This window comes from Culex quinquefasciatus, chromosome 3 (genome assembly GCF_015732765.1).
Source record: "Culex quinquefasciatus strain JHB chromosome 3, VPISU_Cqui_1.0_pri_paternal, whole genome shotgun sequence".
NCBI classification, from domain to species: domain Eukaryota; kingdom Metazoa; phylum Arthropoda; class Insecta; order Diptera; family Culicidae; genus Culex; species Culex quinquefasciatus.
In genome coordinates, this window is record NC_051863.1 from 65,178,742 (window position 1) to 65,202,607 (window position 23,866).

Consider the following 23,866-nt stretch of genomic DNA (forward strand, 5'->3'; position numbering starts at 1 on the left):
AGTTATTAGCACTTTAGTGTTATTTATACACTTTTGGAGGCCGGATTTCAGATATTGTGATAGAAATATTATCTGAATCTTCCATGCGAACTATCGTTGAATAGGTTTTTTATCAGACCTTGCCGATGAGCCAGAAATATTGATGGTCTGCGAACCCTATCAAAAGAAATGAGTAATAAAGTTGATTTGCTAAACATGTTTTTTTTTACTGTGAACAGACACGGACCACTGCGACACTTGCGTACCGTAAAACGGGGTGACTTTGATAGCCGGGGTGACTTTGATAGGATTGCGATTTTTCCGCAAAATGAAGAGCACATTTAAAATACGTAAGGAATGGTTCAGAAACATACTGACCGTGATAGAGAAGTGTTCAAAGTACCTCAAGAAGAACTTTTCATAAATTTTTGAAAGGTTTATAAAGTTAGTTAACTATAGTTAAGAAAATGTTGATGGATGTCATTATTTTAAACTTCTAAAAGTGTCATGATTTTTTCAATGAACATGATTTTTAATCGGAAAACGGAATGCATTTTCGGATTCTTTGGACAATTTTCCACCAGGAGAAGATTTAATAAGTTTGTAAATAATAAATAATATGTATTTTTGAAACACAATTTAAAAAAAACTCCTTATTTATAGGCAATTTCAGTTAAACAAATTTCATGTAAAATGTGAAAACTTGTTATTCGTGCCTCGAATTCAGTATAAAATGCAATATAAATCGATAATTTTATAAACAAAACTAGTTTTAACAAATTTCAGGCAAAATTCTGACTTTTTAACAATTTTACCTAAAATTTATATGTATTTTGTTAAACAGTTTATAAACTTAGTTAACTTAACAAAAACATTTTTTCTTACAAACTATATCAGCTACTTTAGTGATGGTACATTTAACGTACAAATGATGTTTGAACATCTTAAATATGATTTTAACAAGAAAAAACTATGACTATCAAAGTCACCCCGGAATTAAAACTAAGAATTTTTAACGTAACTATTTTTCTAAACACAATTGAAAAAACTTTTTTTTCCAAAATAGTGCATGGACTCTGTGTGGCCTACTCCAGTACATGTTTCAAAAATAATAATCTTGAGAAAAACCTTACCTATTGGAAAATATTCTAAAAACAAATTGAAATCCTATCAAAGTCACCCCGGTTTACGGTATCTATTGTAGTATGATCTGTTCTCAGGTTTTCTATGTTGCTGCTATACACAGCCTGCCGAACGATCGTCTTCCGTAGCGCTATTGTTTGAGCGAGACAGTATTTGAAGAATTATTCGAGCAGTTGCCCCCTCTCATTCCCCAGACCAATCCCCCAAATGCCATGCCACACGAGCACGAGAGACCGTTCCGAGGACGTGGAGATGAGCGAGATTGAGGAGAAATCTCGTTTATTTTTTACCCATCTAGAGATCGTTACCGATCATATAGCCCAATCTTCAGCTCGAATTTTGCCTGAGAGCATGTGACAGAGTCGAAAGTAGCATTTGAAGCTCTTCTCTGCGTATTGTTACAGAGTTCTTAAACGCTCAGACTCAGTCGCCAACAGATCGTCCGAGAGATTGGAAGGGATGGGTTTTGGGGGAGGCTTGGGACTTGACAAAGTCAATTCCCGCAGCAGCCGATATCCCCTCTCGACCGCCACCTACCCCTTTTGCCTCGCCAGATGGGTTTCAAGCCATCGACCTTCCGCTTACAAAGCGAAACCCGTACCACTACACCACGGGAGCTCGGCAAAAACATGTTAAAGGGGAATGTTGCTATTTTTACTGAATGTATTGACTTTATGCACCAACCACCTAAAGGTGGATTAAGTAACGTTTTTTATTTAACTGTCAGATGGATTTTGAAAGGAGTTTTTCGGGTTTGCTTAGTTTAAAGTTAAATATTTATTGATGATTGATGCTGTTATTTATTTATCTTTCCAAATTCCTCACAAAACACATTTATCAAATAAAGATCCAAAAGCTTTTGAAAATCTGAATCAACAAAGGTTCTCGTGAAAAAACTTTGGGGTGCTTTTATTTGTGAAAACACTCAGAGCGATATTACAGTCATGCCTCGGTTTAGCATTTCACAATATCGGTATCAAATGACCGGATTTTTTTCATACAGTTCGAATGTAATAACAACCTTTTTTGAAAATACTCAAAATTATCGAAAAAACTCTCCAAATTTCAGTTGGGCAACAAATGATTGGTTTTTTTAAACATATTATAAAAATAAATTTAGAAATTTTGAGATTTGTTTTAGAAAGTACGTCATATTGTGAAAATTTTGAGCATTCTCAAACAAAAATGTTATAGCTTTCGAAATTTATTAAAATATCTCGATCAAAAAATTTTAAGTATTTTCAAAAAAATTATACTACACTAAATATATGAAAAAATCCCAATCATTTGATACCCATATTGAAAAATACTCAAACTTCGAGTTTTTTTGAAAATACATAGTTTTGTGATTTTTTTTTGTATTTTCAAGAGATATTGTTATAACATTCGAAATGTATTCAAAAAATCCAATCATTTGATACCCAAATTGTGAAAAAAAAAAAATTTAGACTTTTTTTTTAATACGTAGTTTTGTGAAAAATTTGAGTATTTTCAAAAAAAATTGTTATGATTTTCGAAATGTATGAAAAATCCCGATCGTTTGATACCCATAATGCAATTACAATTATTTTGAGGCGTGAAACACCGGGGCATGACTGTATTTCTAACAGCAAACTTGACATTTCGTTAACTTATCAAAATTTTTAAGCGTAGATGGCGTACCACTGCGTGATTTTGACATTTCAGGTGTGCACAATTCGTAACGTCACCTTCGCTTAAGAATCTGGATAAAAAAATCGTAGAAACATTCTATTCTACTAACTGGAAAAAAGCCAAGAAGAAAAAAGAAATGGCACTTTTAAAGCACGCGTGACGCCTCGGAGAATATGCTTAAGTGGTGTACGGAGTAACACCTGTCTGTCTTAATATCTCCTCTTGATAGGATTTCCTCCGTAGCATTAGCATTTAGGTTATTTTTAGTGCACTTGAAAGTTACCATTTATGTATTGTACACAACATTCTTATCTTCTTATGAAATCTTCAACTACAAATGCTGATCCGCGATAAAAAGTAGGTACCGTCAACTGGGGTGAATAGGGACAGTTGTCAATGACTTTTTTAGGGTTGATTTCTGTTAGAATAGAGATTCAGTCTCGATTCACCCCAGTTATAGATAACAGCTGGAGATTTAATTATGTTTTTTTTTGTTTTTGCTAGGTAGCATCAAATCAAAAAAATTAAACAAATTGTAGATTTGTAAAAACTTTTCGAAAAATTTGATGTAGGTACAGTATGGAACGGGGCATTTATAAGTTTTCTAAAGATATTTTAAATTAAAATTTAGAGTTTACATCCTAAAATAAAATCAAAAAATGGGTAAATTTTCAAAACATTTCATTCAAAAAAAAAATATTGTTAAAAAACAATTTACCAATAAAAATTCGTCATGGTGGATTAGGATGGTATTATTATGCAATCTGCATAAAAAACAACGGCCAAAACCTCGTGTGTTCAGTAGGCCATGCTTTTTCCGAAAATTGATTTTCGATCGCTTCTGAAATCGGTCAAATAATTCGAAAATTTATTTTAAAAGATATCTTTTCATTAACTCGTGGACACATGATAACAAAGATTTGGTTGTTCATTAGTTTTCTTAATTTTATTTCTTGGTTCTGTAGAAATATTTATTTTATTTAACAAGGCTAGTAATGAGTTCTATTCCAAGAACTACATTACCATTGCTTGAAACACACGCACACACAGACAACTCCATAGAAAAAAAAACAAACGATAAAAAATATAGCAATATCATAACGTCCTTCTTGCCAGCAGGTGAGTGGGATTCTGCTCCAGCAGCGGCGTTTGAAAAAGGGTCCATGAATAAATCACCCAGATTTCTGACACCACCGAAGGCCAGATTAGAGTTGACAGAAGTAAAAACAAACAGACTTTGGGTTAGAAAGAAACGACAAATCGTTTACCTAGCAGTGCAAATTTTGAGGTTTCTTATTTTAATTTTTATTTTGTATCAAATTCATATAAAATTAGATAAAAACACGTAAAATAAGTAAAAACTATGTTTTTTTTGTACATCGACAAGATACGATACTTCATACTCACGGGCTGGACTAGAATGAGGTTAAATCATTTTCATTGCAATATAAAAGAGCAATTAACGCTGTAGAGCGAAATATTAGCAGCTGTTCGCATCGTATGTCTCCATTCACATCGTGTGTGTGTATGTTTAGAAGTGGTTTCAAAGTTAGAGAGAAAATCAACGTGCGAGCTAAATTTAAGCACTACGAACTTCATAGTAACACCTCCCACGACCAATTGGCGCTATTCCACAATGCAGTGTGAATTTCGGTGACATATTTATTAAGACGAAATATTACTTGAGTAGATGCAACAAGGGGTAAAGAACGTGTGAATCAATTCATCAAATAAATTACTCTTAGTTCCTTGCATTTGTTAAAAAAAACTGATGGATCTATTTTCATCAACTTTTATGGAGTGTTTTCTCTAACTACTAGACGGTAAGATGTTACCCGTTGAAATGAAACAAATTTTAACTCGGTCTTACCTACAAACTCGGTCCAAAAAACCAGAGTGCTAAAAAATCAATTAAAAAATTAAAATATTTAATGGAATAGATGTGAAATCATTTTAACACAATTAAAAAATAATTTTACTGCGTTGAGAATTATATTTAGTTCAGGGAAAAAGAATATCGTCATTAATATTTGATACTTTTAAAACCAAATATTGCCAATCAACTGGACTAGTGTAAAATGTTGTAATACCTAGTGGCTTGTATTTTCAAGTTTTTTTTTTAAATTTTGTTTCTTTCCAGAACTTGTTAACATCATTTTTTGATGTAAAATCAAGTTTTCAATCGATGAAAATGTTCACCGCTTTCGAGATATAGCCGTACTTAAGTTTTACTTTTAAATTAATTGGTCATGACTGCGCAGTAGGGTGCCCAAAAAAAATGACGCCCTGCTCCACAAGAGAAAAACGCTTTATTGGGTCATTTTAAGCATCTGTGCAAATTTTGAGCGAAATTGGTTGAGATTAACCCATTGATACCCAAGCCTAAGAAGGAGAAAAAATGTTTTTCATACAAAAATGACTTTTTTAAATCACTAATAACTTTTCAAGATCGAGTTTTACAGCTTTGGTTTGTTGTACAAAGTTGTCGAGCATTAAATTTTCAATGAGAATCTCACTTTTGAGAAAATTTGGATGGAAGTAGCCTCAAGTAACAATTTAAGTTTTTGAACTTTCTTGAAAATAGATTCAAGTTATATTAGCCAAAAATGATCATAAAGCCAATCTATCTCCAGAACAACAATAAATCAGCATTAAACCTGAGTTAAGAGCAAAGTGGACCATTTTTGGAGGTTTTCAAGAGCGTTTATGCGGAGTGATTTAAAACTAAGCAACTTTGACGTTGATTTTTACAATCCTTTAGCTTCAAAAATTTATAAGATCATAGAAGAGCTCTTCAAGACTGTAATAAAGTATACTTAAAATCAAACCATCCACATTAACGACCCCCGGGTCTTTTGTGGTCTCTATTGCAAGTTTCTGCTCGAACCTAGGAGTCCGAAGGCTTGAATGAGGAGAGCACCCAAACCTCTTTCTACTCCAAGGAACCTTCCACCCCAGTGTTTGAACTGACGACCTTTGGATTGCGAGTCCAACCGCCGCCAGCAATTCCACCGGAGTAGGCTTGGTTTGATGTGTTGTTTGTACTTATGGCATGGAAACGACTCCTACACTTGGAATGACTTAACGACCTAACAACCAAGGCCGGGACCGACATTTTACTTCCTCATCCGATGGAAGGTTGCAGCAGATGGGAATCGAACCCAGAATCATCCGCTTACAAAGCGGACAGCGTAACCATTCGGCCACGCACTGCCACGCTTGCTCTCATTGACGATAATAAAAGATTTGTCCAAGAAAAAACAATTCTCAAATTTATTTCGTGAAATCCATTAAATCTTTTCGAAATTAATTAAAAAATGGCCGATGAACTTGAGAGCTTACACCGATAATCATATTATAATAACCAAATAAATGTAACTGTGACTTTACGTAGTCATTTTTTTCGTTAAATTCTTGCTATAAAAATTTCACTGATCAATTTTCTTAAATGCCTCGAAAAAATATGCATCGAAGGTGTGAATCTTTTAAAATTACTATGATTTGTAATCTTTAATGGAACAATTATTTCTACATCAGCAGAAAAATCAACATAGCTTCCGTTTTTTTGCCGTTATTTTTTCATGTTAATATGGCTGACCTAATCAAATCTATTCTTTCTTACTCAGAGCAGTTATTAGAGCTATGTTTCTGGAGAAGCTTCTGTTCAAGATTAAGCAAAAACATATAGACTGCAGTATGCTTTAACCTGGCCATGGTCTTCGTTTTCTACATACACGAATGGTATTCCGGGTCTATAGGACCCAGAAATGTTTTCAGCTGCCAAAATTCGAGATTGTAACCGATTTTGGATGTCTTGACCGCAAATGAAAGGCTAGGATGTCTACTTTCTGAATCCGACTGGCAGAACCGGTTTTGGACACCGTGGCCACCGGGAACCTGCTATAACCGAAAAAAGTCCTTTTTGAGGCCCCTACTTTGGGGACCTGTATCTCCGAAACGATTGCACATAGCAGGTTGCTTCCGGTTGCATTCGACAGATAATAACCTGAATTTTAAGCCCCAGAAAAAAAAATTGTCCATAGTGGCCACCGGTTCCGGTAACCCGGAACTTCCGGAAAACTTGATTTTTGCAGTTTTTGACATAAAACCGTCACACAGACCAGTATTTTGAAACGGATTATTTTGCAAATCATTGCAGAAGGATACTACATACTACCCCTGACTATTTGGTATCGGTTCTGGCCAACTCTGGCCAATCCGGAACCGGTTCCAGGGTACCACTAAAACGGTTCCAATAATTGTCACGCTAGAAACCCGTCATGTTGCATATCAAACTTCATGAAATTGCATGTTATGACCATCTGAGATCATGCCGATGTCCTCTGACCCAACCTGGTCACTCCAGAACCGGTTACCGGTGGCCACTGGGGGACACTATCGGAATATGCATAAACCCTATCATCCGACGTATCAAACTTCATGAAATTGAAAGTTATGACCATCTGAGGTCATGCCGATGTCCTCTGACCCATCCTGGTCACTCCGGAACCTGTTACCGGTGGCCACTGGGGGACACTATCGGAATATGCAATGAACCCTATCATCCGACGTATCAAACTTCATGAAATTGAAAGTTATGACCATCTGAGGTCACGCTGATGTCCCCTGACACAACCTGGTCACTCCAGAACCGGTTACCGGTGGCCACTGGGGGACACTATCGGAATATGCATAAACCCTATCATCCGACGTATCAAACTTCATGAAATTGAAAGTTATGACCATCTGAGGTCATGCCGATGTCCTCTGACCCAACCTGGTCACTCCGGAACCTGTTACCGGTGGCCACTGGGGGACACTATCGGAATATGCAATGAACCCTATCATCCGACGTATCAAACTTCATGAAATTGAAAGTTATGACCATCTGAGATCATGCCGATGTCCTCTGACCCAACCTGGTCACTCCGGAACCGGTTACCGGTGGCCACTGGAGGACACTATCGGAATATGCATAAACCCTAACATCCGACGTATCAAACTTCATGAAATTGAAAGTTATGACCATCTGAGGTCACGCTGATGTCCCCTGACACAACCTGGTCACTCCGGAACCGGTTACCGGTGGCCAATGAGAGACACTATCGGAATATGCAATGAAACCTATCATCCGACGTATCAAACTTCATGAAATTGAACATTCTTACCATCTGAGGTCATGCTAACGTTCTTTGAACTTATCTGGTCACTTCGGAATCGGTTTCCGATGGCCACTTGGGGACATTTGTGGAATATGCTAGAAACCCTATCATCCGAAATATCAAACTTGAATAGAAACCCTATCGTCCGACATATCAAACTTCATGAGGCCGTCTTTCTCTCAAACCGAGTGTTGCCGAGATTTGGGTGCAGAAACTCTTTCATCTAACCTTTGATTTTGATATTTTAGAAATTATAGACATAGTGTGATATTGTGATATTGTCCTCCAGTGGCCACCGGTAACCGGTTCCGGAGTGACCAGGATGGGTCAGAGGACATCGGCATGACCTCAGATGGTCATAACTTTCAATTTCATGAAGTTTGATATGTCGGATGATAGGGTTCATTGCATATTCCGATAGTGTCCCTCAGTGGCCACCGGTAACTGGTTCCGGAGTGACCAGGTTGGGTCAGAGGACATCGGCATAACCACAGATGGTCATAACTTTCAATTTCATGACGTTTGATACGTCGGATGATAGGTTTCATTGCATATTCCGATAGTGTCCTCCAGTGGCCACCGGTAACAGGTTCCGGAGTGACCAGGTTGGGTCAGAGGACATCGGCATGACCTCAGATGGTCATAACTTTCAATTTCATGACGTTTGATACGTCGGATGATAGGGTTCATTGCATATTCCGATAGTGTCCCTCAGTGGCCACCGGTAACTGGTTCCGGAGTGACCAGGTTGGGTCAGAGGACATCGGCATGACCTCAGATGGTCATAACTTTCAATTTCATGAAGTTTGATACGTCGGATGATAGGGTTCATTGCATATTCCGATAGTGTCCCCAAGTGGCCACCGGTAACTGGTTCCGGAGTGACCAGGTTGGGTCAGAGGACATCGGCATGACCTCAGATGGTCATAACTTTCAATTTTATGAAGTTTGATATGTCGGATGATAGGGTTCATTGCACATTCCGATAGTGTCCCTCAGTGGCCACCGGTAACTGGTTCCGGAGTGACCAGGTTGGGTCAGAGGACATCGGCATAACCACAGATGGTCATAACTTTCAATTTCATGAAGTTTGATACGTCGGATGATAGGTTTCATTGCATATTCCGATAGTGTCCTCCAGTGGCCACCGGTAACAGGTTCCGGAGTGACCAGGTTGGGTCAGAGGACATCGGCATGACCTCAGATGGTCATAACTTTCAATTTCATGAAGTTTGATACGTCGGATGATAGGGTTCATTGCATATTCCGATAGTGTCCCCAAGTGGCCACCGGTAACTGGTTCCGGAGTGACCAGGTTGGGTCAGAGGACATCGGCATGACCTCAGATGGTCATAACTTTCAATTTTATGAAGTTTGATATGTCGGATGATAGGGTTCATTGCACATTCCGATAGTGTCCCTCAGTGGCCACCGGTAACTGGTTCCGGAGTGACCAGGTTGGGTCAGAGGACATCGGCATAACCACAGATGGTCATAACTTTCAATTTCATGACGTTTGATACGTCGGATGATAGGTTTCATTGCATATTCCGATAGTGTCGTCCAGTGGCCACCGGTAACAGGTTCCGGAGTGACCAGGTTGGGTCAGAGGACATCGGCATGACCTCAGATGGTCATAACTTTCAATTTCATGACGTTTGATACGTCGGACGATAGGGTTCATTGCATATTCCGATAGTGTCCCTCAGTGGCCACCGGTAACTGGTTCCGGAGTGACCAGGTTGGGTCAGAGGACATCGGCATAACCACAGATGGTCATAACTTTCAATTTCATGAAGTTTGATACGTCGGATGAAAGGTTTCATTGCATATTCCGATAGTGTCCTCCAGTGGCCACCGGTAACAGGTTCCGGAGTGACCAGGTTGGGTCAGAGGACATCGGCATGACCTCAGATGGTCATAACTTTCAATTTCATGAAGTTTGATACGTCGGATGATAGGGTTCATTGCATATTCCGATAGTGTCCCCAAGTGGCCACCGGTAACTGGTTCCGGAGTGACCAGGTTGGGTCAGAGGACATCGGCATGACCTCAGATGGTCATAACTTTCAATTTTATGAAGTTTGATATGTCGGATGATAGGGTTCATTGCACATTCCGATAGTGTCCCTCAGTGGCCACCGGTAACTGGTTCCGGAGTGACCAGGTTGGGTCAGAGGACATCGGCATAACCACAGATGGTCATAACTTTCAATTTCATGAAGTTTGATACGTCGGATGATAGGTTTCATTGCATATTCCGATAGTGTCCTCCAGTGGCCACCGGTAACAGGTTCCGGAGTGACCAGGTTGGGTCAGAGGACATCGGCATGACCTCAGATGGTCATAACTTTTAATTTCATGAAGTTTGATACGTCGGATGATAGGGTTTATTGCATATTCCGATAGTGTCCCCAAGTGGCCACCGGTAACTGGTTCCGGAGTGACCAGGTTGGGTCAGAGGACATCGGCATGACCTCAGATGGTCATAACTTTCAATTTTATGAAGTTTGATATGTCGGATGATAGGGTTCATTGCACATTCCGATAGTGTCCCTCAGTGGCCACCGGTAACTGGTTCCGGAGTGACCAGGTTGGGTCAGAGGACATCGGCATAACCACAGATGGTCATAACTTTCAATTTCATGACGTTTGATACGTCGGATGATAGGTTTCATTGCATATTCCGATAGTGTCGTCCAGTGGCCACCGGTAACAGGTTCCGGAGTGACCAGGTTGGGTCAGAGGACATCGGCATGACCTCAGATGGTCATAACTTTCAATTTCATGAAGTTTGATACGTCGGATGATAGGGTTCATTGCATATTCCGATAGTGTCCCTCAGTGGCCACCGGTAACCGGTTCCGGAGTGACCAGGTTGGGTCAGAGGACATCGGCATAACCACAGATGGTCATAACTTTCAATTTCATGAAGTTTGATACGTCGGATGATAGGTTTCATTGCATATTCCGATAGTGTCCTCCAGTGGCCACCGGTAACAGGTTCCGGAGTGACCAGGATGGGTCAGAGGACATTGGCATGACCTCAGATGGTCATAACATGCAATTTCATGAAGTTTGATATGCAACATGACGGGTTTCTAGCGTGACAATTATTGGAACCGTTTTAGTGGTACCCTGGAACCGGTTCCGGATTGGCCAGAGTTGGCCAGAACCGATACCAAATAGTCAGGGGTAGTATGTAGTATCCTTCTGCAATGATTTGCAAAATAATCCGTTTCAAAATACTGGTCTGTGTGACGGTTTTATGTCAAAACTGCAAAATCAAGTTTTCCGGAAGTTCCGGGTTACCGGAACCGGTGGCCACTATGGACAATTTTTTTTTCTGGGGCTTAAAATTCAGGTTATTATCTGTCGAATGCAACCGGAAGCAACCTGCTATGTGCAATCGTTTCGGAGATACAGGTCCCCAAAGTAGGGGCCTCAAAAAGGACTTTTTTCGGTTATAGCAGGTTCCCGGTGGCCACGGTGTCCAAAACCGGTTCTGCCAGTCGGATTCAGAAAGTAGACATCCTAGCCTTTCATTTGCGGTCAAGACATCCAAAATCGGTTACAATCTCGATTTTTGGCAGCTGAAAACATTTCTGGGTCCTATAGACCCGGAATACCATTGGTGTCAGTTTTTTTTTGGTGGGCACTTCCGGTGGCCACCGGAAGTTCATTTTTGGCCAGAATGTGTGTCTTAGTAAGATACACAAAGTCACAAAATTTCAGATCTCTAGGTGTTTTTGGTCAAAAGTTACAATTACTTTTATAGTGCTACTGGGTCCTATAGACCCGAAGACCATGCCCGGGTTAATGCGGTTTTATCGCAGAGTAAAACGCGTAGTAATACGACCGTAGCGCATGCACATATTTGTTTGCAGGAGGTAGATTCGAAAAAGATTTTTGGAAATGCTTTTTTGTCGGTTTAAAACAATAGTGTCGATTATTTTTCAAATCATTTTATTTGTTTAATAAATTCAAAAAAAATAGTTTTAGTTGTGTTTTAAGGCAGTTTTGGCGATGTAAAATGGTCTTAAAAATAACCTCTCTGGGATAACTTCAAGTCAAACAACGAAGTGTGAAATAAAACTATTGACCATGCTTCTAAAGTACTCTTGAAGATACTTTAAAGATATTTTAATCGTAAATCTCAAAAGTTTTGTTCTAGATCAAAGTGGACAGTAAATTTTTAGCTCTCTAAAAATATGTATTTTGAAAAATGTAGAACTGCGCAGTAGGGAGCTCAGAATATGGGACTTTTTCTCAAAACCTCGCTCCACAAGCTGAATATTGTTCCTTGAGGTATTTTAGGACACTGGGACAAATATGAGCAAAATTGGTCAACATTTTCCTATTGATACTCGAAGGTGAAGTTTGTATGGGAAAAATCGAAAAAATGTATGAGAAATCCAATTTTCTTACGGTTTAATAATCACGGTGCGCTCTCAAGTAACAAACAAGGTGCTTCAACTTCTTAGCAGGTTTTTTTTTTTTTTTTTTTTTTTCGTAAAATAACTCGTGATGTTTATAAGCAAACCCCTTATGTCTACACCCAAAACTGGCAGCGCTAGTCCGAGAGAATGATTGTTTCGAGTCGAGAGAATAGTGGTACCATTCACGGACGCAGAGAACACAGCTCGAGATGGGCAATAGAACTATTCTCTCGAGGTTCATTTGCAAAAAAAAGTTCATCCGTCAAACAAAAAACCAAAAGTGTCGACAACGGGAATCGAACCAGAGACCTTTGACAAACCAATCCAATGACTTAGCTGCCTCGGCCACCACAGCTTGGTGACCAAGGAGAAGTCAGAAGTCTATGTATGACACTTGTTGGAGATTTATTGATTCAACTAACGAATGAACTCATTTGTTATGATGGTGTGAGTTGATACCATTATTCTATCGATTTTGGCACTGAGCCCTCAATAAATTTTGAGAGAACGATTATCTCGACTCTGAATTTTGGGTGTATATATCATAATTTTTGTAATTGTCTGCTCTACAACTTTGTAGAACATAGTTACACTCTGAAAAATAACCCTACAATGTTAGAAAAAACACGAAATTTTAAAATGAAACATTTTGTTCTAAATGAAAAAATGGCTCTTCTGGGTCAATGTAGATTCGTAAAGTACATTAAATTTCCCATAAAATGACATGTTCAAAAAAAAAATTTACAGTCGAGTAACGGAAAATGGGAGAATTTTTAAAACTTTTTTAGTGTATTTTTTGATGAAAAAAACGTTTTTTTTCGAAATTCTGAGTACGCCATCAAATCGGGCGTCTAATTTTACATAAAAGTCTCCTTGACACCAAATTTCTATCTCATTACCGCTGCACGGATAGAAATCCTGTCCGGGAAATCGACAACATTGTTCTCGATTCGTTCTGAAATTCGTTTCAGAATGTTGTCGACCAGTCGTCCGGTAACATTTGCATCAAAATCGAGAACAATGTTGTTGATTTTGAGTCGTCACGGTTGGTGACGCCTGGCAAAACAGAAAGCACGCAGCCATCCCGAACGATTTATTCGGTTTTTGAATTGACCGTTGGATTTGGTTTTTGAATTGACCGTTGGATATTTCTCTTGGTTCAGTAAAACAGTTGATTCGTTTTTTTTTATTTATTGAGGCAAAAAATACATCATTAATTAAAAAACTGCTATTTGTGTGTGTGTGTGTGTGTGTGTGTGTGTGTGTGTGTTTATGTGTGTGTGTGTTTGGAATATGGGAATACAAGAAATTTAGAAATTTAGGAATTTGGGAATAAGGGAATTTAGGAATTTGGGAATTTAGGAATTTAGGAATTTGAGAATTAAGGAATTTGGGAATTTGGGAATATGAGAATTTGAGAATTTGGGAATATGGAAATTTGGGAATTTGGGAATTTGGGAATTTGGGAATATGGGAATTTGGGATTTTGGGATTTTGGGAATTGGGGAATTTGGGAATTTGTAAATTTGGGAATTGGGGAATTTGGGATTTTGGGAATTCGGATATTTGAGAATTAAGGAATTTGAGAATTTAGGAATTTGGGAATTTAGGAATTAAGGAATTTGAGGATTTGAGAATTCAAGAATTTAGGGATTTGAGACCTTGGGAATTGAAGAATTAGGGGATTTGGAAATTTGGGAATTTAAGAATTTGTGAATATGGGGATTTGGGAATTAAGGAATTTGAGAATTTAGGAATTTAGGAATTTAGGGAATTGAAAATTTAAGAATTTAGGAATTTGGGAATTGAAGAATTAGGGGATTTGGGAATTTGGGAATTAAAGAATTAGGGAATTTGGGAATTTGAGAATTTGGGAATTCAGGAATTTAGGAATTTAGGAATCTAGGAATTGAGGAATTTAGGAATTTAGGAATTTAGGAATTCAGGAATTTAGGAATTAAGGAATTTAGGAATTTAGGAATTTAGGAATTTAGGAATTTAGGAATTTAGGAATTCAGGAATTTAGGAATTTAGGAATTTGAGAATTTAGGAATTTCGAAATTTGGGAATGTAAGAATTTGTGAATTTGGGATTTTGGGAATTTGGAAATTTGGGAATCTAAAAATTTGAGAATTTAGGAATTTGGGAATTTAGGAATTAAGGAATTTAGGGATTTGAGAATTTAAGAATTTGGGAATTTGGGAATTGAAGAATTAGGGAATTTGGGAATTGGGGAATTTGAGAATTTGGGAATTTAGGAATTTGAGAATTCGGGAATTTGGGAATTTAGGAATTTGGGAATTTGGGAATTTTAGAATTTGGGAATTTGGGAATTTTGGAAATTGGGAATTTGAGAATTTGGGAATTTAGGAACTTGGGAATTTAGGAATTCAGGAATTTAGGAATTTAGGAATAAGGGAATTTAGGAATTTAAGAATATAGGAATTTAGGAATTTAGGAATTTAGGAATTTAGGAATTTGAGAATTAAGGAATTTAGAAAATTGGGAATATAAGAATTTGTGAATTTGGGGATTTGGGAATTTAGGAATTTAGGAATTTAAGAATTTAGGAATTTGTAAATTGGAGAATTTGGGAATAAGTGAATTTGTTAATTTGGGAATTGAAGAATTTGTTAATTTGGGAATTTGAAAATTGAAGAATTTGTTAATTTGGGAATTTGGGATTTTGGGAATTTTGGAATTTGAGAATTACGGAATTTGGGAATTTGTGAATTTGGGAATTTAGGAATAAGGGAATTTAGGAATTTAAGAATATAGGAATTTAGGAATTTAGGAATTTAGGAATTTAGGAATTTAGGAATTTAGGAATTTAGGAATTTGAGAATTAAGGAATTTAGAAAATTGGGAATATAAGAATTTGTGAATTTGGGGATTTGGGAATTTAGGAATTTAGGAATTTAGGAATTTAAGAATTTAGGAATTTGTAAATTGGATAATTTGGGAATAAGTGAATTTGTTAATTTGGGAATTGAAGAATTTGTTAATTTGAGAATTTGAAAATTGAAGAATTTGTTAATTTGGGAATTTGGGATTTTGGGAATTTTGGAATTTGAGAATTACGGAATTTGGGAATTTGTGAATTTGGGAATTTAAGAATTTGGGAATTAGTGAATTTGTTAATTTGGGAATTTAAGAATTTGTTAATTTGGGAATTTGGGATTTTAAGAATTTGGGAATTTGGGATTTTGGAATTTGAGAATTACGGAATTTGGGAATGTGTGAATTTGGGATTTTTTTGAATTTGGGAATTTAGGAATTTAAGAATTTGGGAAATGGTGAATAAGTGAATTTGTAAATTTGGGAATTCAGGAATTTAAGAATTTAGGAATTTAGAAATTAATTAATTTAGGAATTTAGGAATTTAGGAATTTAGGAATTTAGGAATTTAGGAATTTAGGAATTAAGGAATTTAGGAATTTAGGAATTTAGGAATTTAGGAATTTAGGAATTAAGGAATTTAGGAATTAAGGAATTTAAAAATGTAGGAATTATAGAATTTTTGAATTCTTGAAGTTTTGAATTTTAAAATTTTAAAATTTTGGAATTTTGAAATTTTGAAATTTTGGAATTTTGGAATTTTGGAATTTTGGAATTTTGGAATTTTGGAATTGTAGAATTTTAGAATTTTAGAATTTTATAATTTTATAATTTAATTTCAGAATTTTAGAATTTTAGAATTTTATAATTTAAGAATTTAAGAATTTAAGAATTTAAGAATTTAAGAATTTAAGAATTTAAGAATTTAAGAATTTAAGAATTTAAGAATTTAAGAATTTAAGAATTTAAGAATTTAAGAATTTAAGAATTTAAGAATTTAAGAATTTAAGAATTTAAGAATTTAAGAATTTAAGAATTTAAGAATTTAAGAATTTAAGAATTTAAGAATTTAAGAATTTAAGAATTTAAGAATTTAAGAATTTAAGAATTTAAGAATTTAAGAATTTAAGAATTTAAGAATTTAAGAATTTAAGAATTTAAGAATTTAAGAATTTAAGAATTTAAGAATTTAAGAATTTAAGAATTTAAGAATTTAAGAATTTAAGAATTTAAGAATTTTAGAATTTAAGAATTTAAGAATTTTAGAATTTTAGAATTTTAGAATTTTAGAATTTTAGAATTTTAGAATTTTAGAATGATTGAAATTTAGAATTTTAGAATGATTGAAATTTAGAATTCTAGAATTTTGGAATTTTAGAATTATAATTTTTGATGCAGAATTGAAGATTGTTAGTAGGGTGTAACAAAGTGTGTGTGGATGGGCTGTGTGTGTTTGTGGAAGGGCTTGACTGAGATCTCCTCCAGGATACCGACGGAGCTCGAGTTCGGTAGATGCGTCTCGTCTCGTCGTGGAACCGTTGACCGGGTCGCTTTCCTCATTGCCGTGGTTCAATTCGAAGTGGCTGCAGATCTGGTGAAGATGTTGGCGTCGCTGCCTGTTGCGGAATGAAGGTCAATTAGGTCGGTCGATTACGAATAGGAAATTTTTTCATTATAATTTTATCAAGCTTTCGAATGACGTACCTGCATCAGATGCGTGGCTAGCCTAGTGTTGACTACTTTCTTCAACTCGTCATGCAGTGAAAGTGGCCCCTACAGCAGGATGAGGAGGAGGAGGAGGAGGAGGAGGAGGAGGAGGAGGAGGAGGAGGAGGAGGAGGAGGAGGAGGAGGAGGAGGAGGACAAAAGCGTCAGTTTCGTCCCCGTCGCTAGTTTCGTAACTCTCGATGTTGCTTCTTGGTTCCGGCGATGCAATTATTCCGCAGTCCGCCTTCTCGGGCTTGTCCGTGGGTGCGGTGCGGTTGCGGTTCGACCTCGCTCACTTCTCTCGGCCATGTGATTTCGGCACTTCCGAAACCTGCAGTTACAGCTGGACAGCACAGACGACCTACACGTCTTCCACTTGGCCACCATCCTCGGAACGGAACCTGCTACTTTCGGGCCACCAGTCACGATTTTTTTCTCGCAAACATTAAAAAAAAAACTTTGAACAAACTAACTGTCATCAACCTCGGGTTGACGTTTTGATTTAGGCTGCGTTTTGACAGATGTTACGCTCCCCAAAAAGGGTGACGGAAAAAGTTTCGCTTTCGAAAACAAAAGTTCCGCTTTCGAAAACAAATGTTTTCGAAATCGAAGAAAATGTTTTCATATTTGAAAACATTGTAAACGAAATCGAAAACAATCGATGTTGTCGATTTTAAAACAATTAGTTTTCGGTTTTTCGGACAGGATTTCTATCCGTGTGCAGGCTGCAAATTATTGAAAACACCTCTTTTTTCGCATGTTCAAAAATGGAAGGGGTCGTACCGCCCCTCCGTCACGAGATATCAAAAAACGGACCTCGGATTCGTGATCAGGGACAAAAGTTACCCCTTAGGACAAAGTTTCACGAAAATCGAAGAGGGGTCGGGGCAACTGCTGTGTGCGGTTTATAAAAACTCAAAAAGCAAAAACTGAAATTTTTATGTAAAGGAAAAGTTGAACTTTTCAACACCCCTAAAAAAATTATGCTAAAAATAATTTTTAGTACCGTTATTTTTGGTTATTAAATTGTGCCGTTTCGTCATTAAAAAATGTCAAGAAATGTATGTTATTTCACAACGGAATTGCAAAATAAAAAAAACTCTTCCAAAACTGTCTCACACGTGAATAAGGTCATGTTCTGATGGGCATAACATAAAACGAAAATTCTTTAGTTTGTTGCTCGTGCAAAATGTAACACATTGGTTTCAGTTTCAGTCATGAATAGAGCCATATTTTATCCAAATTGATTTTGTAAATTGAATTCTGATCCAAAATCGACGCCCCCTCGATGCGTGGGTGTTAAGGACCGACATCAACAGCGTAAGCAAATCCTATCCCGTTTTTATCACCCTTGATACTGCAATGTATAACAGTTTGCACACAAGATTACTTCCCGTTCATGGCACTTCCTGGAACCAACCGGATACACACCCTCCGGGGTGGGTTAAAGCTTCCGAAAGCTTATTCATCGCAAATGCCGCATATCAACTGTTGAGAAAGTTGAGCTGAGTTAGCTCACACCCTACTCTATTCTATTAGAATTTGTCTGCATTTTGCTGAGGCTTGTAAAACCTTGGTGAATGAATAGAAGGGGGCGGTAATAGTCGGTTTGCATGTAATAATTGATTTAGGTACTTCAAGTCTGAGAAATTGATAAACTGTTTTGTTATAAACTGGGATTGGAGCATAAATTGAAGAAAAAACGACTTGAAAAAGTGTCTGCGAATGATTTATCCCTTGCAGCATTGTTGATGACTCAGTTTTCTGGAGTATCGTTCAATTGACTTGCCACAGGTAACCGTTGACAGACTTTGTGCCGCTTCTCAGTTGTGCAAATATTCCCCCCACATTGTGTGTGGCGGACTGAACCATGATCGGTCTTTTTTCAATATTTATTCGAGCAAGGTGGGAGCTTATAGTTGGAAGGATGGCTTCTTTTTTGTTGCAAAGCAAAGAGAAGGTAAAAAACCATTTTTTGCTTGCAAAACAAAATAGTGGAACTCTTCAAACACCAAAAATGTTGCCTTCAAATTGTCATTTATGGGGATGCATCAAAAAAAGGTCGCCAAAATCATGAGCATTTATATTGTTTTAAAAACATTTTTGACGACTTTTATACATTTTCAATAGAAAAAAATCTAATTTGAAAAAAAAATCAATTGAAAATACGATTTCACATTGAAATATGAACATTGGATTTTGTTGAGCAATTAGTGATACTTTTTAAAACTAATATTTCCAGGTTATCAAACTCCAAAACTGAGCAACAGACTTAATAACTTTTAGGACTTTATCAAACCCGAGCAGACGGAAATAACGTGGGAATAACATTTTTTGTTATTTGAAAATACTAGGCCAATAACTTTTCATGTTATTTATTACAATATTTGTTATTCGCCGTTATGATTTTTTTGTTATTGGATTGTTATTCTAATAACAGACTAATAACATTTTGCGTTATTGTTCGAAAAAATCTTTGTTATTATTTTTTGTTATTTTAACAACTAATCCGATCATCCCAATAACAATTGGAGTTATTCTTCCATAACAAAAAATGTTATTCCCAAGTTGTTTTGACTTTCAACCAATATCAGACCAATAACAAATTTTGTTATGATAACATAAACTGTTATTAAGCTCTTATGCAAAAATGGATTTTACAAGAATTTTCCAAAACATTTTTTGTTATTTTAACAGTATTTGTTATTGAAATGGCATGAATTTTGTTATTACCGTCTGCCCGGGAAGTCTATTCCCAGAAATCTGAAAACATAAAAAATGATTGAATGCATTTTATTTTATTAAAAAAAATCTAAAAATTAGTATTTCTTAACTTTGATTTCCTGAATTTTTGTTAAATTTTTCAAGTCTCCATATTTTTTTTGAAAATATTGAGAGGAGAGGAGGATGAAAAATAGCAGAGGAAAGAAATAACCGAAATTAAACGTTTTCGTTAATCTACAGTGACCTTTCTAATGAATCTTAAACATTGAAGATCTGGCAATCCTGTCTCAAGTTATGACAACTTGAGTGATATTTATGTAGTTTTTTTTTTGAAGCCGTTCCCACTTATTTGTATGTAAGCTATGTCCAGATCCGTCAATCGGAAGACATGTCAACGAGTCTTGAACTGTAAAGATCTTTGCGAATCTTTTAGTGAGGAGTGAGGAAGGCACCAACCACATAGGTTAAGTTAGTTTTTTTTAAGTGTTACTATTGTTTCTGTTTTGCTCTCAAGGTAGAAAATCGATAAAAGAATCATTCCAAGGACCAAGAATGAAATTTGATCATTTAAAAAGGAAGTTGTAAAAGAAAATTAGGAATAATTATTTATTGAACCGTTTTTTAAAGAGTTAAACACAATTATCATAGAACATTATAGAATGCTGCAAATCATCATCTTTTTACTGCTTTATCAGTTTTAATGAAAGCCAATCCCTAAACAAATTGTCGGGTAATGAGTAGTCCATCATTCCATTATTACGCTTCATTTATTCTAATTTGTCACTAATTATGTCATCAATGTAATCTCCTATCTCTATGAAATTACCTTTGTTGGACCAATAAATTCGAAATCCAATCAGATGCTGCTCGTCCTCACGGTACCGTAGTTTTATCCAGTTGTGAGAGTAGCAATTATGATCTTTTAGAATGTGTCGCAATTAACTTTTTGTAGGGCTCAATGATTTGCCATAGAATTTACAACAATAAATCTCACTATTTGCTTTTATCCATCATCACTGCACTATACATTCAATTATTTCCCCTGGTAACGCTACTGTCATTTAATTGACCACTGTTAAGCACTAGAATGAGCTGGGTTTTCCTTTTTTTTTGGTTTTTTACACTAATTTTTTAAACATTATTTGTAGATTTTTTTTATTATTTTTAAACTAGTTGTTTAATATTTTTTTATACACCTGGCTTTTTAAAAATAAATTTCACTTTTATGCATTACTATTTTTCCTCACAACAAATCAGCTTAAACTTTTTTTCCTCTGATTTTTTTCCTTATCTTTCCAAATCATCACCCCAGCAAGTTTTTCCACATCCGCCGGCAGAAATTTTCCCACGCCCTTGGCCAAGTTTTTTCCCACGACATTGAAAAGGGGTGCGCGGGGTGTGCGTCCTTAGGTATCCGTTAAGGTCTGGCGCGTCTCCACAGGCCCACTCCAGTGCTGTCACTTCCGGGCCCACAATTTTCCACCCGCGCAATCAAAGCTCACTTTTCCGCCACCAGAACGGTGTTATCGCGCCGGCATCCAACTGTTTACTAAACTGCCTGCTCGAACATAGAACACACTGCCTCGGATATGATGGTCAAACCGTCGAACAACACATGGTCGGGCTCTCTTACATGCTCTCGCTCTCGCTCTCGCTCTCTTGGCCAAGTGCCTTGCGGCTCTCACTGATTGAATTGTTTTTCCAACTGTTTTGAATGAAATTTATTGCGACCCGCGCCGCGACCCCCGTGGCAGTGTTGTAATATTCCAAGAAATTCGGAAAATTGACAGTAGATTTCTTTCAATACCGGCTGATTTTTTTTGCAAAGAAATAACTACTTATTATTTCCTAAAGAATCGAACCAGGAGGTATCTCTTGAGAATTTTCAAAATTTTCAATTTTCCCTGGCACCCTACTGTACATTCGGAAAAATCACGAAAATGTATGGGGAAAAACAACGCTTCAGGATTTTGGCAGTAGGTGGCGTAGGTCTCGCCCAAAACTGCCCAAGTGTAAAATTCTAGGAAATTCAATTTCCTACAACTTTGTTGAAGGGTACAAAAAGATCCGAGTTGATCTTGATTAGTTATTAGTAGGCTTAGTGATTTTTCACGCTCGAAAATTGCAAATTTCACGGGGACCTCAATTTCAAAACATCGAATTTCACGCAAATTTCGCGGAACGTGAAAAAAGTTAAAATAACTCTGAAATGTTATGTTTAAATCACGAAAACTACTTTTTATGCGTAATTATATGTTATTCTTCGATAAACTAAAAAATCTACACTAAATTTGAACGTGACAAAAAAATCCTCCAAATTTTCAAAAAAGTTTCAACCTGTTTTATGGATAAACTGTATATATTTTTTGAAACAAAATGTAGGGCATGCGTATTCTCATTTACAGAACTGCTTCACTGCTAAAAAGTTTTCGCGCATTTGCTTCTGTTTTATCATTTTATTAAATTTCATATCAAAGCAAGATTTAACAATCTTGTCCAGCTAAAAACAGTAAAATAATTTGAATTTTCTGCGACATTTACTGTCGTTCTACGCATAATTTTCCCATGTTCAAAAATGGGCAACTGAGAAAAACGCGATTGAAATTTTTCGATCGATTTCTGTGTTTCTACGCATAATTGTCCCGTGGGTCCCTATTCACCCTGTATGTCCCTAATCATCCCGGTTAACATTTTATCACCCTTATTTGTAATCCTCTTACAGCTAAACTGGTACACAAGATGAAATGCTTCTTAAAACTCATGATTTCGTGATAGAAAATACTTGGTGGGACAATTATGCGTAGAAGTTCAACGATGGGACAAACAGACTTGGTGTTGTTTGCAATGATTTTGTAAACAAAGTATTAGATTTTATGTGTTTTTTCTGAAAATATACGTAAAATTAAGCTTAAAAATGATAAAAAGTCAGAATCGTCCAAAAATGACATGGGACAATTATGCGTAGAACGGCAGTTTAGCACATAAAAATATTTTTTTTAGGTTTTCATCTCACTTATCAAAAACTAAATTTAAAATCAAAAGGCAAAAATAATGTAATCTGTAACAAATTCAACATTATTTTTGAAAATGCGAACAGAAAACAAAAAAAGTAGTATTTTCTAACTTTCACGGGAATCATCCACCCAAATAAGCAAATATCGTTAGGACTCAGAAAGAATCTGAAATGTTTATAACAGTTTGAAAGAAATACTCTTCATTTTTATTTATTTTATTTTTTTCAAATAAAATAGCAGTTAATTTTTTATTGCAGCGAACGAAGATATTACTAAATTTAGTTAGTTTCTAAAAGAAACTGAACAATTCTTCAAATGGTACATTTCATGCTTTTCAATTGAAAACTAATAAAATTTACTTAAAAAGTCTTTATGGATGATATATTTATTATGTTGTTATTTTAAAAAATGATTTGAGGAAAATGATAAATTTCACGAATTTCTCGCCGTCAACGAAATCGTCAAAAATCACTTACCCTGTATTAGTAATTGAACCAGGGTATTCATTTGCTTAATCCTACAGTAATTCATAAGATTATTTTCATTACTATTTGAGTCTGATAAATTATTTTAAGAAATATCGTTACAGATCCCCACAAACATAAAATGTCACGGGATTTCGCGGAAAAAGCCAAATTTCGCGGATTTCACGCTGTCCGTGAAATCGTGAAATTTCACTAACCCTAGTTATTAGTAACGCGATGAAAAAAGTCGGCTTATATACCGTCATCAGGGGTGACATTGGGTCTGGGGGTGAGATTGGGTCATACAGTCGACTCTCTGGCTGTCAATCTTCTCGATATCAATATTGCTCCATCTATCGATGAATTCTTCAGTCCCTTCAAACTGCATACTTCGATTGGCTTTATTCCTCGATATTTTCTCTTGCTTGAAGGATCTCTTCCTCGACGGTCCCTTGGATTCTGTTTGCTTTAAAAATCTCTTCCGGTTGTCAATATTGTCACTATCTCATGGCTTGCATAGACATTTTCCTTTGCGAAACGAAGCTTTGAAGGGTGTTTGACATTAGTTTGTTTTTGTTTGCTGGACGTTGCTATGATTCTCTCCCATAGCTGGGTACCAAGAAAAACATATTTTCAATCGAGTCTTCATTTTGCATCGTTCTGTAAACTGATGATTCTCTTCCTCGACGGTCCCTTGGATATTGACAACCAGAGAGTTGACTGTACAAAAATGCTGAAATTTGT

General features: G+C 36.4%; 1 protein-coding gene across 2 annotated transcripts in view; it reads right to left on the minus strand.

Moving 5' to 3' along the window:
• LOC6050274 (gonadotropin-releasing hormone receptor) overlaps window positions 1-21,181 on the minus strand; it is a 101,317-nt gene extending 80,136 nt beyond the window's left edge. For both annotated transcript variants that reach the window (XM_038262473.1, XM_038262474.1), the window contains exon 1: window positions 20,471-21,181. The gene's annotated coding sequence lies outside the window, so the exon portion shown is untranslated. The remainder of the gene's footprint in view (window positions 1-20,470) is intronic.
• Between the last annotated feature and the right edge of the window lie 2,685 nt (window positions 21,182-23,866).